Source organism: Anomalospiza imberbis, chromosome 4 (genome assembly GCF_031753505.1).
Source record: "Anomalospiza imberbis isolate Cuckoo-Finch-1a 21T00152 chromosome 4, ASM3175350v1, whole genome shotgun sequence".
Taxonomy (NCBI): Eukaryota; Metazoa; Chordata; class Aves; order Passeriformes; family Viduidae; genus Anomalospiza; species Anomalospiza imberbis.
The window spans coordinates 61,483,944-61,500,104 of NC_089684.1; the positions used below are offsets into that span (position 1 = coordinate 61,483,944).

General features: G+C 39.8%; 1 long non-coding RNA gene across 1 annotated transcript; it reads left to right on the forward strand.

The window, feature by feature from the left end:
- The first annotated feature begins 2,071 nt into the window (after positions 1-2,071).
- LOC137473466 (uncharacterized) lies at positions 2,072-6,174 on the forward strand. The gene is made up of 4 exons (XR_010998824.1): positions 2,072-2,295; positions 4,231-4,362; positions 5,197-5,360; positions 6,077-6,174. It is a non-coding gene; the product is annotated as an uncharacterized lncRNA (long non-coding RNA).
- Positions 6,175-16,161: the final 9,987 nt, after the last annotated feature.

Consider the following 16,161-nt stretch of genomic DNA (forward strand, 5'->3'; position numbering starts at 1 on the left):
GGATGGGGCCAAACCACAACCATATGGAATGCTAACAAGATACATGCAAGAGTTTTAGTTTAGACCTGAGGTGTATGTTGAAGTCTTTTCAGCTGCAGTACAGTATTCTCTGTGAGGAGGATGAATTCTCTGTGTGTGTTCTTGCATATTAGCATCTGAAAGACCATCTGTCATTCTCTGTACTGACCTGCCCAGCAGATGATGCAGCTTTGGAGTCTACAGAATTACAGCATGTTTAAACATAAATCCCAGTGACTTAGGAAGTTTTATTCAGAACACAGCCATGTTTCAATTAAGTAAATACATAAATTATTTACTGATAGTCTGTCAGTGGGCCACCAAGATGGACTGCAGGATACATGCTCTTTGAGGGAGCTGGGCATGTACACAGTCATGTAGAGACTAAGGAGTGATCTAATAGATATTTATAACTGCTTCAATATGGGCAGTTATGAAAATGAGAGAACCAAAATTCCTCAGAAGGTACAAATGATGTATCAGGAGGCAATGATCATGACTTCTGCATGGGGAGGGTCAAGTTAGCCAACCCTTCTTTCCAGGAGTGCAGTGAAGCGGCCAGGTGACTATCTTTGGGGTGTTTTCTATTGGTGACCCGATTCAGTTCTGCTGATAATCCTGCTTGGAGGGTGAGACTGGACTGGACAGCTTCAGTTGTTTATTGCAAGCAACCTTTCAGTGATATTGTTCTCAGTTTTCTTGACCAGATTTGAACCCCTAAGAGGCTGAAGGTGTTTAAAGGCTGGGTCCATTCAGCACTCCACCAAGCACAAGTTTCAGAAGAAAACCTTCAGACACTGTCACTTTGGCTCTTCAGGCAAATAAGGTCTATTTCAGCAAAGATTTTTTGATAATCTTTGATAGGAACCACAGTGGGAGTTGCTGCTTCAAATGGAAAATATACTTTTTTGACCTTGACTTCTCTAAAATAGGCACATAGCAGCATGTATATATTTATGCAGGGAAAAACAATCCTACCAGATCCTACTTTGCATATGTAATTTGGTTACAGGGAAGAGAATGAGAGAACAAGCTGCTTGTGGCAAATATAAATAAATTAATTCATTACTGCATAGCAGTTCTTGCTGTGACATTATTGGGTGTTTTCAAATCTTGTAGTACAAAGTCTTATTGTCTTGGTTTGACCAGATGGACTAATGATCTTTTGGGTCCTGTTATCTGTAGTCTAATGACACTTTAAAATATTTGGATTCTGCACTATGCCAATTTTAGATGCACCATTTAAAGACACACATTTTCTTGGCATTTTTTTTGAGCATGATTAGTGCTGTATGAATGGAAAAAAAGTTCTTCTTGATATGTCTTTGTGAAGGTGTTACTGATGTAGAAACTAAGCAGAGAGAAAAAACATTTGCCCTGGACTACATAGTAAGTCAGGTGCTTCTTTCTCTTTATTAATTCTGATGATAAAATGGATGTGAAATGATGCTTACACTGATCAGGAAGAGCTGTTGAAGATCTTTTAACAGAGCCCAAGTAGGAATAATATCAAACCAAAATAGCTCTATAAGTAATTAGGCACAAATTAATAAAACCATAAAAGGCAGAGGCATACTATGATCTCTGATTTAATCCCAGTGAGAAAAGAAAACTAGGAGGAGTTAAAATATTCTTGATGTATATGTACAGTGACTTCTGCCTGGGAATTTAGATTCATCTCATCAGTGTAAATGCTAAATATCTAAAAAGGCAAGATCGAAGTGATTTCTGTGAGGTAGGATGGGGAAAGCAGATGCTGCTGTTGTAATTATAAGGACATCTTGTCACTGAGATTTGCCAGCTGGATGTATTTATTGATCCTCAATCGGTCTTGGGTTTATTAGTGATAATGATGACCAAAGGACTCTATTAATATTTTTTTCTAATTATCCAGCTGAAAATGTTGTAACAGTTTACCAAATTCCAGAACACAGCTGGATAAACACTTCATGTATTGGTTGAGCAACTGGCTTGCAGGTCAGGAACAGAGGGTTACAGTGAATGGGGTGACATCAGGCTGGTGACCTGTCACTAGTGAGGTTCCACAGGGCTCCATCCTCAGCCCTGTGCTCTTCAACATCTTCATAAATGACTTGGACATGGGACTGAACAAGATTGCAGGTGAGGCAAAGCTGGGAGGAGCTGTTGACTCCCTCAAAGGCTTGGAGGCCCTGCAGAGAGTCCTCAACAAATCAGAAGGCTGAGCAATCACCAACAATTTGAAGATCAACAAGGAAAAGTGCTGGATTCTGCACCTGGAATGGGACAATGCTTGATGTAGGTTCAGACTGGGGAATGAGATGCTGGAAAGCAGTGCCACAAAAAGAGACTTGGGGATCCTGATTGATGGCAAGCTGAACATGAGCCAGCAGTGCCCTGGCAGCCAGGAGGGCCAACCCTGTCTTGGGGTGCATCAGGCACTGCATGGCCAGCTGGGCAAGGGAGGGGATTGTCCTGCTCTGCTCTGAGCTGGGGCAGCCTCGCCTCCAGTGCTGGGGGCAGTGTTGGATGCTGCAATATAAGAAAGATAGGAAGCTTTTAGAGAGTGTCCAAGGGAGGGCAACAAAGATGATGAAGGGCCTTGAGGGGAAGTGGAGCAACTGAGGTCACTTGGGCTTGCTCAGCTTGGGGAAGAGGAGATTGAGGGGAGAGCTCATTGCAGTTACAACTTCCTTGTGAGGGAAAGAGGAGGGGCAGCCACTGATCTCTTCCATGTGGTCTCAGTGACAGGATCCAAGGGACTGGCCTGAAGCTGTGTCAGGGGAAGTTTAGACTGGATATCAGGGTAAGGTTCTTCACCCAGAGGGAGGTTGGGCACTGAAACAGGCTCCCCAGTGAAGTGGTTACAGCACCAAATCTGATAGAGTTCAAGAACTGTTTGGATGATGCTCTCAGGCACATGGTGTGACTCTTGGGGATGGTGCTGTGAAGGGTTGGGTGTTGGACTTGAGGATCCTTGTGGGTCCCTTCCAATTCAGCTCATTCTGTGATTTCCTGCACTACTATTTATTGGCAAGAAAGTTCTGCAGAAGAAATAAGCTTATCACAACATATCACAAAGACAGTTCCCTATACATCAAGAGTAATATTTAAGCATTTGAGAAACAAGCTCTTTCATACTACTGCAGTGTTAAGTTAATTAGTGAAGGAAAAGCAGAGCTCATTTTGAGTGTACATGGTATTGTAGGGAGAAAGAAATCAGTGGTTCAAGCAAATGTCAGGTAGCTAAAATCTCAGGTGATTTCAGATTTTTTCATGTAATTCTTGACAGGATTCTAAGTAAGTCCCAGCTCTTTATCTTTGTGATTAAAAAAAAAAAAATTGAACAATCCCTCTTTTCCTTCACTGTGCCACAGAGCACTGCTGATTTGTTCACTCCCAAGGAAAACATGAGCAGTTAGGATGATGAACAATGCTATGTCTGTGTGTGGTTAAATAACTGCAGTTTTCAGCAATATCTGTTGCTGTAACTGCTTAGTTTGATGCAGAGAGCTGTAACTCCAGGGAGGGTATCAGGCCCCGGCACTCTCTTCCAAAGCCTCAGAAGAGATCAATTCACTCCTTAAGGTTTGTTTCCCTAGGTCCAAACAGAGCTATAGGACTCATCCTTTCTTGCTGAGTAGAGGACAGAAGGTCTTGGGCCTGGATGTTCTCTGTGGGTCTGATGGCCCCTGGGCAGGGTCCAGCCTGCTGGGTTAGGTTGATACTGCAAGTGTCCTGGTGGGAGCTGGTGCTGACAGCTGGTCCCAGAGTGTTCCAGCCTCCCTGACAAGCTCTCCCTCTCTGTCACAGCTGTGCAGGTTGGAAGGCTAGACAGCACTAGTACGACTTATTATGTTACATCAATCCAGGGTCTTATTGGATTAACTTCTACTAATGCACATTCCCAGAGATGCAGAATCCACTTCAGCCCCTAAAATTTGATGAAATTGACTGGAGGGAGATAATGAAATGTTTTTGCATGAAATAAATCTGCCAGAATATTCTGCATGCTCAGCCCTGGCACTGCTGTGCTAGGCGGGGATGTTGCCTTAATTGTGCACTAGGCGGCACTTTAAGACTGGTTAAAAGAAGCAGAAAACTTAGCAACACTAATTCCACATCATCATGAGCAGAGTAAACAGTCTGGTGCAAAACAAAATATAAAAAAAACATAAGCAATTAAATATGTATTTAGCAGCAAGTGTGATTCGATTTCTGTTTTTCCCGCAGCAACTGCACTTGCTGAAAGTGGACATGCAACTGAAAATTACATTCTTGTTCTAAACAGATTGTATCTTTGTCATCTTGTTCTTCTAAATAAATGGACTTCGCTTTTCAGCATCTAGCCAAACACAGGATCAGGTACTATATTTTTTTGTTAATCAGCCTGTGTCTCTACAGCTATCTGTGATGGTAGGTTTGTAATTTTTTTTCTTCATAGGAACTGCTGAAATGTCTGTTCTCCAACATTCTATTTTATTTCCTTCAACTGCTTTTATCCGACTTAAGCCCATGCAGAACCAAAGTTCTGTTCCAGGACAGCCCTCTAGGGTGTCTCCTGAGCATGAGAAATTGGTTTTGCTGCCATTTTAACGTCCATTCCCCTGCCAGGGATATGTGTTGCCAAAGTGTTTGAATTCTGTAATGATTTACCTTGTTAAGCACATCAGAATGACATAAAAATCATAACTCCTAATTCTAACAGAATTTTCTCTTTCTGAATAGTTTAGGGAAGCTTAGAAGTAATCAGATTAATTTGATAGGTACAGATAAGCTAACGGAAGCATAGCTTTGTATAGATTACTTTCCACAAAATGACAGGCCATCCTTTTGCTAAGAATTTGATTTTGTAGTATCAATAAGATGTATAAACTGTGAAATGGTAGATAAGAATGACCCATTCAGATCACAGCAACAAGAAAATGTACAGTATGTAGCTGAGATGATTAACATATTGCTAAATTGTAGGTTTATACTGGTCAGCATATGACATAGCCAGGCAATAAATCCAACCTTTTTTAGTGTTTGTTGGCTACATTGCCACCTTTTGCCTTTTTTCCTGCCTCTACTATGCGTATCTCTGTAGTTCATTGCTTCTGATACTGTTACTTTTGCTTATTTTAAGAAACTGGTGGAACTGCTCAGCATTACTGAATGCACAAATTTTTTCTGTTTTTTTTTTTTTTTTTTGGTCAGGAATTACTATTTTGTTAAAACTGAAATATTTTATTGAAACAATGATTTAAAAACTTTCTGAGGAAGATACCTGAGCATCAGGAATACTGACAAAGTGCTAAAAATATGTTCACCCAAGAACAGCTGACAACTAGGCACTGAAGAGGAGTGTTGCTTTTAGTTTGGTACTTATGATGTACAGAGGCCTCTATACAGGCCCTATATAAAGGGTTACATAGCTGCACCTACTCCAAATGCCATCCCAATCTCTTATGTAAAATTATTCTAAGAAAAGTCTGAGAAAGTCAGACAACTAACACAAACGGAGAGCTCTGCAGGCACAACCCCAGGGCAGCTTTCGACTGCAGTATCTGCCTAGTCAGATATTTGCTCCGAGCCAGCTTCAGCCCGGAGCTTTCAGACCTGTTATTGTGCAGCTATGCCTGCAATAAAATGCCCTGCTCCTGATGTGGGCATCTGGGCATGGACAGGCAGGGGTGTGTGCTGATGGGTCTGCTGGGGTACACATGGGGCCACAGTTCCGGCTTCCTCTGAGCAGACAGGAGGCATGCCTTTGTCTTTATAGTAAACAAGAAGAGTGTGTGACTGGAAATCAATAGGTTGAACTTAGCAGATGAGAAATGAGGTCTAATTGGTGATTAAACAACACGGTGTTTGAAACAATTAGATGTCGATCCATTTACCTCTCTCTTTCTGGAGGGAAAGCTAGGTTGAAGAGCTTGAATTTCATGGCTCTTGCTACACCCTGAGGTCCCTCATTGCATTTGGGGCTTTGAGTATCTTGGATGTGGGAGAGAGACAGAGACTGATCAGACAGTTTGAGTAAGAAGGGGTCCTGGAAGATGTCTGGTTGTCTGAAATTAATGTCTCACTCTTACAGGCTCCCTGACCTCTGCTGTGACTGCTTCCTAGCCAGGTGAGACTGCTCTTCTGAAATATTTTGCTTGGACCTTTGAACAAAGATGCAGATAGATGTTTCTTAGGTGATGGTAAAAGTGGTATGAATTTGCAAGGTTGCTGCCTCTTTGTCAGTTTTATAATCTGCTCCTTTTCTTTGTCCATAATGAATTATGTGTTAGAGAATATGTTTCAGTAGTATTCAATAAGTATGTCTTGTGCCAATACATGAAGCTAAATGTTCTATTTCAAGTATAGTTATTAGTATTGCTCTGGAAGTGTTGGTCTTGACAGAGATTGCCAATGGGTCTTGAGTAAATTTCCCCAGTAGGTGTTTCAGTCTGCACTGAGATGCTGTGATTATGCTGACAGCATAATTATGTAGTTAGCTTAAAGCTAGTTTTGATGTGTCTGTGTGAACAGGAGTGATGCAGGACATGGCTGTGCATATGTGCAGGCATGTGTATGTATATCATATAACTGTACCACGTGGTGTAAGATTCATGAACAGGTATTATATGTTCTACCTTTTTGATGTTGTTGGTACTTATTGTTTTATCTTGTTCTCTTTCATTCTTCAAATTAAACTAGTTCATCCTACAGAATGGTTTGCTCTCCTATAAGGGACTTCTGTTAGCTCTGTTATCATCCTGTACAATGTGCTTGGTGATGGAAAAGATTCCATGGTAAAACAAACAATCTCCCATCTAGAAATACCTCCTTTCAGGTTTCAGCTTCTTTTATGCCTGTTTCTCTATGTGTCGTAAAATGTTAAAAAAATTAATGGTTATTTTATGCTAAGAAGCTGAAGTGTGCCAGTTTTTGATTCATTTTAGTGCTTGATATTGTAAAGGCATAGTAAAGTCATATTATCCCCATAGAATTTTGGTTTTTTGCCTAACATAGTCCATTAAATTAACCCATAGGGCATTAACTGGAGACTTAAATTCAAGTCCCTTCTTTGTTTAATTCAGAACAAAAGAGTGAACCTCTAGCTCTACTTTACTTTGCAGGTGTCAGAGTCAATAGGATAGATAGTTTTTTCTTTTTCTTTTTTTTTTGCCCCCTCCTGCCCATTTTTCTGATTCAAAAACTGCAAAATAAAAAAAAAAATCTGACAACTAGAAATATTTTACAGACTAGACAGCCATTTCTTTTCATCACTGGTTCTAGAGAGTATGACAATATTTTTTCAGTTTTCCTAATCCTTTTGTTAGCAAATACAGTCTTGTATGTAATCAGAGTGGAGAAAGGATGCAAAAATATTACAAAAATATTCCAGCACAGAAAACTTTCCTGGGGAGTTTTCTCATCTCTGCTGTTATATTATGAACTCAAATTTTTTATTTTTTTTGTGAAGTTTGAAATCCTCAGTGGAAAATTACTGTAAATCAGAGTAATTCTTCCTGGGAGTTCTACTGCCAGCAAATATAGCTTGGAGTCCATAGCTAATTATAATGTCTCTGCTTAGGCTTTTTAACTAGAAGAATCTACTCCATCAGCAGTTCCCAGTGATTCCGGCACAGTGCGGCATACACATGTTCCTACAGCACTCCAGGGCTTATAGGTCATGATCCTTTTCTGTTATGGATATGAATGCATTCTTGTAATGTAGCTAAAACAGATGAGGGTTCCCATGAAGTGAACACAAATGTCCATGTAACACAATGAAAGGTCCCTGCACTTTGGTTTTGTCTTTGGGAAGGTGACCAAACTGATCCCAGAACCACAGACTCTGGTGGAAGTCTGAGGTAGAAAGGGATATCTGGAGATTGTCCAGCCCCCTTTCTCCAAGAAGGGGTTAACTAGAGCAGGTTTTTCAGGGCTGTGTTAAATCCAATCTTGAGTATCTGCAAGGGCCAAGACTCCACAACCTCTCTGGAAAACCAGTTCCGATGCTTAATCTCCCTCACACTGAAAATTGAAAATGTGGTGTTTCTTTCTTCTTTTTTTTTTTTTTTTCTTTTTTTTTTTTAATCGTCAAACCAGACTTCATGTATTTTAACTTATGGCTGGTACCACTGAGGAGAGCCTGTTTCCATCTTCTTTACTGACAGGATCAGATGTGAGCCTTCTTTTCTCCAGGTTGAAGAGTCCTAGCTCTCAGCTTTTCCTCACGTGACCCTTAGTCATCCTCACAGCCTGTAAACAGACTTGCTCCACCTGTGTCCGTGTCCCTCTTGCACTGGGGATTCCAGGACTGTGCCCAGCACTCAGTGGCTTCACCAGTGCTGGGTGAAGTAAAAGGATCAGCTCTCTCAGTCTTCTGGCAATACTCTCCCTAACACAAACCAGCGATTGCTGACTGCCTTAGCCACAAGGACACATTGCTGGTTAATTATCAAGTTGTTCGTTCCCTCCTTTGCAGAGTCTCTGCAGAGCTGCTTCCAAGCTAGCTGGCCCCCATCTTGTGCTGAGGGATGGGATTATTCCTTCCTAGATACAGGACTTCTGCTCTTCCCTCTTCATGACCTTTCTGTTGGCTCATTTGTCCACGCTGTTGTGGTGGCTCTGAAATGGCAACATCTGGTGTACCAGCCACTCCTTCTGTTCATGTGCACTCAGGCCCATGTTACAGGTAATTAATGAACATGTTAACCAACACTGGCCCCAGTATCAACCCCAGGGGTACACTGTGAGAGGTTGGTGTCACTGGACCTTGTGCTGCAGATCACAGCCCTTTGATCCTGCCAGTTCAACCAGTTTTCAATTCATCTTACTTACTATCCACTAATCTACTCGTTATTTCATCAATATGTCTATGAGAAAGTTATGGGAGAGAGTCAAAATCCTTGCTAAAGTCAATATAAAAATGTCATCATAAATGCATACTGACTATTCTCTCCTTTTCTTTCATATTTTTGGAAAGTACTTCCAATTTTTTGCTTCATTACCTTCTCAGAGATTGAAGTGAGGCCTATTACCTAGTAGATTCCCTGCCACATTCAGCTCCAGATGGGTTTTGTTGTACCTAACACCATCATTCCACACTTGGACTATATCTCTTTATTCCTCCTGGGTCAAATGTCCCTTCTGCCACCTCTTATTTTTTTTTATTGTTGAGATTTTCAGGAGCTCTCTGCTACCGTTATTTGACTTTCTGCACATTGGGGTGGACCATTCTTGAGTTTGGAGGGAAATGATCCTTGAAAAAATTGTTGAAGTCTGCATGAGCACGAGGGCCTGTGCAGGTGAGGCTTATTATAGCTGTCTGAAGAAGGCCATAAACTCCAGTATTTCCTTATGATGTTACTGATTTTGGTCTGCCCAATGATTCTGACTTACAATCTGTCAGCTATCTCATCACCCATCTGCTGTTTTAACATCAAGGGCAGTTCTCCCTCGTCACCATCCTGACCATCCAAATGGTGGATGCATCTGGATCCACCATTCCTAATAAGGTTTCCTAATAAGCCTGTGTTCACCCATTGCAGCACTTGAGCGAGCTACCCCCCATCTCTAACCAAAGGAAGTTGTAGCCCAGTAACAGACGTCTAATTCCTCCTGCCTGTTCCCCATGCTGCAAACTGTGTGTACAGGCACTTCAGAGAAGCACCAGTTTACTGATTTCAGAGAAAACATATCCAATCTGCTGTCCTTTTGGCTCTTCATTTGTTTGCATAGATTTGAGGCATCCTCTTCAGGTCAGATTGAGGTGTTTCCTGTTCACATCACATTGCACATTTGTCAACCCCACCCATCATTTTCTTTCTGCAATGGCTGTTGCCAACTTCCTGGCCCCCTTGTTCCTGGTTTGAAGGGTTCCTTACCAGGTTGGCCAGCCTGTTGGTAAAGATACTTTTGCTCCACTTGTTGAGTGGATCCTGCTTCTTCCAAGCAGTCCTCAGTAACCAGAGGATAGCAGGACTAGTTGCTTTGGTCACTGTGCCCTGTGCCATATCATTACTGCTGGCTAGGCACATATAAAATTTTTTTTAACCCCTTTTCCACAAATGAATATACTCCACACCTCTCTGTAGCTCCTGCTGAAAGGGTGCTTGACCCTTCCTAATATCCTGATTAGGACTAGAGCAACCTTTGACCAAGAGCAGCTATGGGATCTTGTTAGAAGCTGCTAGAGCTTGCTAGAGACTCCAGTCTCCTGTAGCTATCCTTACCTGGCAGTAGCAGGAATCTTGGTGCCCCTTAAATTACCCAGCAGTCATCCAGCAATCCCAGGGGTCCAGAAAGATCTAGAAGCAGGGTCCAGAATTGCTATGCAAGCTGCTGTCTCTGAATTTAACGCTGAAGGGGCTGGCTAGAAGCAGGTTCTAATTGCCTGTTTGAGGCATTTGTTTCTCTTCCTGCTTCCTTCTCTTCCTGCCCTGACTGCAAAACAGCAAGTGGGGACATAAATGAATTGTACTTGTGCACTACCTCTGAACCAAGGCTGTAGGTTGACTCCTTCTTTTGTATTTATTATACACAAAAGGATAGGACATGGAATGAAAGACTTCCTTTGAATTTTGTCCTCAGTTGACTAGGTTTTTAAAAATCATTTTCTGCATGTTTCAAGTTGCTCAGAAACAGCCTACTCTGGATTGAAGAAAACCAGAAATATACCTAATATTGTAGATGGCAGGAGACTCTGTCTGCTGCTGACACTTTGTACTGTTTTGTTATCATAAGTACAATGGAGGAGCACTCTTGTTGTTAAAAGTTTTCTTTCCATCTGCTCATTCTGACTTTAAGCATAAGCCTGCTTAACACAAAGGGAAGGCATCCTATCTAACAAGGAGAGGTTCAGGAGGGTTCACTGTAAACAAACTGATGGGAGAATATAAACAGGAGCAGTGTATTCTGCTACAGATGGCTTCCTCTCCCTCTTGCCTTACAATTTCAATGTTCATAATGAAAGATTTTCATTCCTTAGAATCCTATAATGAAACGTGAGTTAGCAAGAAATGGAATTTTTGAAAATAAGGTTGAATTCTTCATCTGCTGCCCATGATAATAGATGACTGAAGAATTAAAACCTTGACCTCACAGCTGACCTTGTTTTTGGGCAGGAGTTGGCTATATCAACTTCCAGCCTGACTTTTCCTATGATTTTATGAATTATAAGAGATTCTATAGCAATATTTTCAATATAGCAATTTGGGATTTAACTGCACCAGTATAGATCATAGTGCCACATCTTGCCTAATTTCTAACCTTTCTGTAGTATTTCTTCCATTAGTTGTTACTGGATGAATGAAGGAATTTTTGATGTGTCCTATTTCCATCTAGAAGTTAATATTCAATTGCTCTGAAGATAGTGGGCGGGCTGTAGCACTTGTCCTGTGAGGAGTGACTGAGGAAACTGGGCTTGTTCAGCTTGGAGAAGAGATGGCATAGTAGATATGGGGACACTTAATATCAGCTTCCAGTGCCAGAGAGGTCACGAAAGAGATGGAGTCAGGTTCCAGGAATAAGTACTCAGAGCTGGTTCTGCTTTGAGCAGGAGGTTGGACTAGAAATGTCCTCAGATCCCTTCCAAACTGAATTACCCTGCAATCCTCACAGAACAGCCTCTATATTTGTTCAGAAGATGATTATAATTCCTTTTATGAAATATCAAATGGCAGTAATATGAATGAATTTGATTAGGCTTGAATCATTGGGCATGATATTTCTTCCCCTCCTGGTTATGAGAGGAGACCCTATAATCTATGTAGTGATGCCAACAGAAGTTTGTGAAGAGAATCCAATAGAAGGAAAGTTTGGAGTTGAAGAATTCAAGAGAGTCAATGACTGTTACCCCTTTTGGCCCCAAGCAGGAGAGACATCTCATCTTTTGATGGTATGGTTTCTCACAGAACTGGATATTCTGTGTCAGGCTGTGATGCAGGAAAGAGGGTGCAACTCTGGCTTTCAGGTTGGTGTTGCTCATGGAAGGTGTAACTAGTAGCATAGCTTTACATCTCTTATATTCCTGCATCTAGGATTTTGAACATAGTTCAGACTCATAGGATTTCTCTGTGACTGTGATGGGTAGTCCTGTGCTTTTTTTGCCTTCCCCTCCTCATCCCTGCTGAAGATGAAATTCCACAGAATCAGAATAAAGGTGCAAAAATATGTAGGATCCATGCGTGTTATGCATAATTCAAACTCCCTCTCTGCTTTCCTTACCCCCACTGCTCAACACCTGTTCCTCCTGTTATACCTCAAAAAACCACTAAAGTTTCATGCTGTTGTTGCTGATATTGACTTACAGATATGCACATTCAGTACTTGGTCTACCAAGAACCTGGTGGAATCACTTTCAATTGATATCATTGAGCAGCTGATCTTCAGCTTGCCTTCTTAATTTTTGATCCATTTATGGACTAAGTGATTCAGAGAAACCAGAGCTGCTGTTTTTCTGGAGGAGAAGGATTAGCATAAAGGTACAAGTTCCACTTCCTCTTCTTTACTATGATGGATACATTTGGTTTTTTTTAAAGGTACCTAGCATTTACCAGTGTGCGGGGTCCAAGACAAGATGTTGCTTTTGTGGCTAGGGGAAATATTTTGTGCTCCAGACTGTATTTCCCTGCTTCATACAAACCCAGATGGTGAGATGAATGGCAATTCTATAGTTCTGTCTGTTCCTATCAATGAAATGTAATCTCTGTCTTGCTGCTTTAATACCTGGATGAAGCCTGGAGTAGTGAATTTGGAGTGTGGAGTCATCCACATATATTTGGAGACACAACTGAGGCTTTATTATTGTTGTCCTTTCTCATATTTGTTAATTATTCCTGTAGTGAAGAAGAGAAAAGGAATAAAGTTTTCTCTCTTCTGAGGTTCTTCAAAGATGGGACATCAGTCTGGATATTAGCAACTACACCTCCTTTTGTTTTAAAGGAATATTTATAGAATTTTAATGAGTGAGTTTTGCAAATGCCAAGCAGAGAAAGTGGATTTATACCTGCAGAAAACCATATTAGATTGGGCAGTATTTCTTCCAAGTGAGTTCTAAGACATCTCTATGTTGTGTCTTTGAGAGAAATCTCTCAGTTGCCCTGCATTTCTCAGAGCCAAACTGGTTATCTTTCAGAATTTGCTGACTTTGACTTCCACTTACTAAAATGTGATATACAATAAAAGAATATTTCTAATTACATTTATTCTTAAACCTAAAAGTTTTGCAATCTAAAGGGTTATATTTATTTGTCCACTCTTTTTAGCTCTAGGAACTGATAAAGATTGAAATATTTTTGAAGAAATATTTGAAATGGATGAAATGCTTAAACATATCAACATCCCCTTTCTGTCACTCCAGAAAGTTGTCATTTCTTGTACTCACTCTGAAGGGCTTTGCAGATATTCTCTATGACTTTTTTATTTAAGCTTGGATTCATTTTTGAAATAGTACCAAGAAGTTGACTGAAAGGAGGCAAAACAAGGATTTAATGAATAACATATTGAAGTAGATTTCAGAAACTTTGCGCTATCTTACTTCCTTTCGCTCCTCAAATATGTGTGTAAATATATGTATGCCTCCCCTCATCTTTCCATGGGCTTGTCCAAAAATCCTTGCATTCCCACCTCCAACTTCTTATCTTTGATTGAAACAATTCCAGTTTCTTTCATCTCTCCCACATCCTCAGGAACTTTTCAACACAGGCTCTGATAGAGCCAGCTTTCTCCCTTTTCTTTGATTCCTATTACTTCAAAGTAACAGTAAACTTTTGATGTGAAGGAGAAAATTTCAGGAGGAAGAGAGGGATAGCAGAGAAGATGCACACATTTAATGACATTTTCCTGGGAAGTTTACCAGCATAATATTCCTGAAAGCTATTCCCTGAAGGTATAACTACAAAGTAAAATGTAGGTGTGATTGCAGCACACTAAGAATAAAATGAATATACTTGTATCTCTGTATCTACATATACAACAGCACAGGGACTAATAACTAAAATTCAAACTGGGGGTTGAAGTACACGGCTGCCAATCTGTGACTGCATCTCCATTGCTGCATTACTGTGCACACTGAAGCTAGAACAAAGACACCCATGGGCATTTCTTTCTCCGATTTCAAGTGTAAACTTGAGACCTTGGCTTAATTTCTAGCTGCCATATTAATGATAAAGGATTTGATATTCCAGTGGTTGAACACTTTGCCAGTTCTGTCCTACAAATAGGAATTTGCCCTTATGGAGACTGTAATCCTAGGGAATCAGGAAAGAATCTTAGTCTGACAGACTTCACCATATTTTTTTTGCAAATGCTCAATATCTGCTTTGTCCCTTGGCTCTTTAAAACCAATTGCTGTACACAGACAAGTCAATTTTGAACAATGCACAAAAGCACATTCCTAATCATGACATATATTTGGAAATACTCTTATCTTAAAAACTATAGTTCAATGATAAACAATTTTGGAGACATGGTGGTATGCTTTGCTTCTTTTGTTTGGGAACCATTAACTACAAGAGTGCATTGAAAGTAATTCTGGACTCCTCCTTTGATAGTAAAAGTTTGCAACCATTTTGGAACTACTTCTTTAATATTTTGAGAAATTTTGAATAGCATTTGAGTTGGTTGCTCTGGCTTCAAGATATTTTTGAGCCTCTTTACATAGTGAATAACTCATGGAATTGCTGAATGTCAATTAGAAGTAAACATAACAATTAAAGCTAGTTAGACGGAAATTAGCTAAAAGTTCAAAACCAATACTTAGCCTACTAAATTAAACTGTAGAAAATTGCTTCTGGAAAGATAGTTTAGATTGCTTTATTTTTGAACAAGCTGCAGTTTCTACAAAATACTTCTTGTATAGTTTACAATTCTTATTTTTAATCTTTTCCCAAGAGGCTGATTTCAAGTTTATTGTGCTGTGTTTTCTAGTGCACTCATAATTTTGGATCTATTTAATTTCTTCCTCTTATCCTTTTTTTGTTTTAATGTTTCCTACAAAGATTTATTCAGGTTGGAAAATTTAATTTGTTTTGCCTTTTTTTTTCAGTACAGTCTCAAAGGGCTTCTCATCTCCTTTCACTTCTTTGTTAATTGTATTTTATTTTCACCTGTTTAAGGCTATTTCCCCAAGGAGTTTGAAGGATTAAGCTTTTGTTCAATAAGAAAGAATTCAAGTCTCAAGTTCAGATTATAACTAGTCATGTGTGTATATATATAACAAGCTTGAGACTATGCTGACATCCCCTGCCCTTTTTTATCTTTCAAGGGAGAATAACTTGAGCTTGCATTTTCACAAGGTGTCTGCATCTAACGTGTTTATTTAGGGTCACATTTACTCCAAATATTAGCACTTTAAAATTCTGTGCAATGACTCAATTCAGTGCTTTAACTTTTACTGATATCTAAAGTCTTTAGCTACAAAAAACCCTTTAAAATGTCTTTTTCAGTTGAACTTGAAATATCTTGTGAAGATAATTGGAAATATTTTCCATTGCATTCACAGATCGTGGTGCTTCTACCTGGACACAAATATAGGAACAACAGCAATATCACTGAAATAACCCTTTGTAAAATCATCTGAAAAAATGCTAGAGCAAGTATATTTTGCCTGGATGCTAAGTTTATATTGTTTTTAAAATGTTACATATCTTATTAACTCAGAGATACAAGCAAACTCTCCAGATAACTTACCAGGCATTTTTTAAACCTGCCTAAGAAACTATGACTATGCTTTGTTCTCAATACCATGGTTGTAAACTGGTTGTGGTAGAACACACTATAGTATTTCAATATTTTTATTTTATACTATTAGAAAGACATGCCACTAATAAAACATTATTATTGCATAATTTAATTTTTTTACTTCCATCTTGTGTAACTGGTTTCTGTAGGTCACAACTGAGTTTTTTTAGCAAACTCCAATACCTACTGCTAGTATGCTGTGTGCTTAAGCCAATCAAATGATAAGTTTACCTCTAATTTTAGAGCTAATCCAGAAATATTTTTGCATTCCTTTCAGCAGCTATAATATGGCTTTAATATACTCTGTATGGTTCCTCTGATCTATCAAACATGGATCATGCATTTCTGACAATCCTCTTTGGACTCATGCTGTGATCATAAGTGCTAGTAGATTGCAGGACACTTTTGTGGCTATATCCTACAAGGCAGGAGTGCTTTTTA